A 4,163-nucleotide genomic window follows, 5' to 3' on the forward strand; every position below is an offset into this window, starting at 1 on the left:
CTCTCATTTATGGTTACCCTTCTGAGTAAAGTTACCTACTAAATGTAGCTGAAACATGCATTTAATTTACAGTAATGATTAATTTCCCAGTATCCACATGGTTCCCATTCAGGACCCTAGGAAGTTATTAAAATTCATGGATGCTCAAGTGTGTATATAAAATGGCAAGATATTTATTTGCATTGAGCCTATGTATGCCCTTTAATATTGGAGACAGGATCTTACTATGTAGCCTTAGCTAGCCAAGAACTTGCTATGTAGACCAGGCTGGGCTCAAACTCAGATACATACTTGCCTCTACTCCCAAGCACAGGGAGAAAAGGTGTGTGCCAGAACTCTCAGTCTGACTCATGGTTTTGAGCTGACTTTTTGACCATCGCATTTTTAGAAACTTTTCCCTCTGGCCAACATTTCTGGATCTACCCCTAAATTAAGTTACATGACCTCATATAAGGTTTGACTTACAGTTTAAGAAACTTTTCTTTAATATCACACCCAATAAAATGGATGCTTTTGTATATAAATGTTAGCATATATTTTTACTTTTTTTTTTCCTGAGGATTTTTTTTTTCACATTTGGTTTTTGAGAATTTCACACAAGTACTCTATTTACATTATTCCCACCCACTCTTCTTAAATGTTATTAATCTGTGGTTGGCTGAATCTGTGTGTTACAGTTAATAATTTGGTTACTTTGATCATTTAGTTTCCAAATAAATAGACAAAACTTTTATATTGATAATAAGCCTTAAAATACTAGAGCTGGGCAGATATTAGTGTTCTATGCTATTGTCTACTTTTCTGTCAGTAATCCTGAGATATTACTTGCCATTTTCCACTTGGGCTGCTTCTACTCCATCAAGTCAGCCCTCCTTGCTATGTGCTCATAATCCACCTACCCCCATGTGTCTTAGGGTTTTACTCTTGTGAACGGACACCATGACCAAGGCAAGTCTTATTAAGGACATTTCATTGGGCTGGCTTACAGGTTCAGTCCATTCATTATCTTCCAGGTGGGAGCATGGCAGCATCCAGGCAGACATGGTACAGGAAGAACTGAGAGCTTTACATCTTCATCCGAAGGCTGCTAGTGGAAGACTGGCTTCCAGGTAGCTAGGATGAGGGTCTTAAAGCCTATGCCCACAGTGATACACCTACTCCAACAAGGCCATACCTACTCCAACAAGACTACACTTCTTAATGGTGCCATTCCCTGGGCCAAGCATACACAAACCCTCACACCACTGTGCCTTCTTTCTTCTTCCTTATCTACTCATGGTATCTGCCTCAAATCCCCAAACTCTGGAGCCAAATCTCTGCCTACTCTCCAGTAGACATCTTTATTCAACCAATAGTTTTAAATTAAAGAGCAAGATTTGCACAACAAAACCTGGTGTACCAGAGAATTCTCTCCTCTTGAGGCAACTAGTCTTGGGATACAGAATTTAGCATTATAATACATAGTAACAGACCAAACCTCAATACTATGTAAAACCCAGTTTATCTCATTTAGAAACAAAACATTCTTACTAAATACATTGAATTTAATTGTATTGCCCACTTTGGAAAGCACTAGCAGTGGTAAAATGGCAATGAAACCACTCAATTAGCATTTTTCTTTTAAAGGATATAATGGTTAGGTGTTTGCACAGCCCATGCTAGGCTCAGTATGAAGGTGAAGGCTCTGTCTACTGAAGTAATCCTGGATGGCAGAAACCTTAGTCAAAAAGCCATAGCCTTTTAAATTTATGCCTGACAGGACAAACAGCATGTCTGACTTTCATTGACCAGAGTGTGTCACATGGCCATACCTAACTTGGGTAAAGTCTTGGACACACCTGTGATCTAGGAGGCAGGGGTTTAAACACTGTGTGTATGTGTATTTATATATGTATCATCTATTTGTATGTGTGTGGGAGGGAACTGTTTGTAGGATTTCAAAAACAACACGAATTAGTTCTTTCCTTCCACCATTTTGGTCTTGGGAAGTAAACTCAAGTCATCAGACAGGTTGCAAGCATCCATATCAACTCAGATACTTCACTGGCCTTTAAAGGGTACTTAAAGCAGGGCTTTCTTTGCCCCCTTTCTTTCCCTTATATAAAAGGTACATAAAATAAGTATTAAATTTAAATATCAACAACAAACTATACACTTATTCAAAACAATTTTGCTTACAATTTTTTGATTTTATGTGCATGAGCAAAATTAGGTCATCAGATTGATAGTAAGCACCCTTACCAACTGGAGACATCTTATTGGCCCTCAAAGGATATTTGTACACTCATGTTCTAGCAACATTATCCACAATGGCTGCAGTTCCAACACAACCAAAGTGCCCACTCCTGGAGAAATGGATGAAGAAAATGTGTTGTGCATGCAATAGAATATTCTGTCTTAAAAAGAAAGGGAGTCTTGATAAACTACAACGTGAAGCTCGAAGACAAATATTTGTATAATTTACTTCTGTGAAGTACCCAAAACACTAAAATTTATGGAAAGTTAAATGTTGGTTTCAAGGAACCGGAGAGAGAGGATAAATAGGGATTAGGTGTTTTAATAGGCACAGAGTTACAGGTGACCGATGGTGCTTCTGCTTGTACAATGTAAATATACTTGAAAGCACAGGCGATTCACTTATGTTATATATTCATCTTTGTTGTGGAGCTGTTCCTCTTAATTGTAAAATGCTTTCCATGAAGGAAAGAGGTGCTCACATGAACATACCTATTAGGGGGATAGAGAGATGTCTCAGCAGTTAAGAGTACAGGGCACGGGTTTGAGTTCCAGCACCCACATGGCGGCTTACAAACACCAGGGGATCTGACGCCCCCTTCTGGCTTCTACAGGCACTGAGTGCACGTGGTATACAGGCAAACATTCATATACATAAAACATTAAAAGAAACCCGCCAAGACTCAAGTGACCCCTTCCCAAGGTTATTTATTTATTTATTTGACATAAGGTCTCACATATCCAAGGCAATCTGGGATGACTTTCAACTTCTGATCCTTCTGCCTCTTAAAGCTGTGAATACAGGAGTGGGCTGCTTTGTCCTTTTTACATATTTTAGTTTTTAAATTTAAAGTTATTTTATATGTATGGGTGTTTTGCTTGTTTCTCTGTGCACCACATACGTATGTGCAATGGCCAGTTCCCCTGGAACTGGAATTAGCCGGTTGTAAGCCCCCATGTGGGTGCTGGGAATTGAACTCAAGTTCTCTGGAAAAGCAGCAAACTCTTAATCAGTGAGCAGCCCTTCTATGTTTTTGTTGTTGTTGTTTTTTAAAGACAGGGTCTCTATATATCCCTGGCTATTCTGGAATTCACTATATAGACCCGGCTGGCCTCGAAAAAAATCCTCCTGTGTTTGCTTCCAGGGTGCTGGGATTAAAAGCGTGCCCACCACTCTGTCCCCCTCCTCGTATTTTTTAAAAATCCAACTTTTGCCTTTCTCAGAATTACTGCTCTTCTATTTTATGGAACATTATATTGTGTTAAACTTCTTGCATGCAATAAACGATCACCTCCGTAATTCTCGAAATTCCATTAGGTTGAAACAGGCGCTCTCAGTATTCACTGTCTGCAAAATCCTCCAGAGCCTAAGATAGTCTAAGTAATGTGTCTTGGAAAGAACGAATAACTGGCTTTTCCAGAGGGGGCGCCTCTCTGGTCCCCGCCGGTCGCCAAGCATGTAGGGTCGGGGGTCAATTCCACACTAAAGGGGTTTGTCCTGGTTGCTCCAGGGCGCGGCTTACCGCAGACACTCAGGCTGCCACCACAACACTCGGGGTTTGGTTGAGGGAGCTCCAACTTCCTTAGAGGACAAAGTTTTCCTTGGGGCCCCGCCGGCTCGCCACACCCGAGCCAGGAGCTCTTCCGTCTAGGCCTCTGCAGACTCAGCCCGACCGCGCTCCCCAGTCCCCAGCCCTCCTTTCCCCTCCCCCCGATGGTGGCGGTTGGTCGCGCGCCTCTACGCCTTTTCTACCCCCTCCGCTAACAAGGGGCTGCAGGCCCTCTGGGATTGGCTGCGTCAAAGGACATCTGTTCTCAACCTCTTTGATTGGCTGCTATCCTCGCGCGATGCAGCCTCCAATTGGCTAGGTTAGAGCGCCTGCGCGGCGGGGTTCTCGCTCGCCAGCCATTCCTGTGGAGGACTGCGG

The sequence above is a fragment of the Micromys minutus genome (assembly GCF_963924665.1).
Source record: "Micromys minutus genome assembly, chromosome: 2".
In the NCBI taxonomy this organism is placed as follows: Eukaryota; Metazoa; Chordata; class Mammalia; order Rodentia; family Muridae; genus Micromys; species Micromys minutus.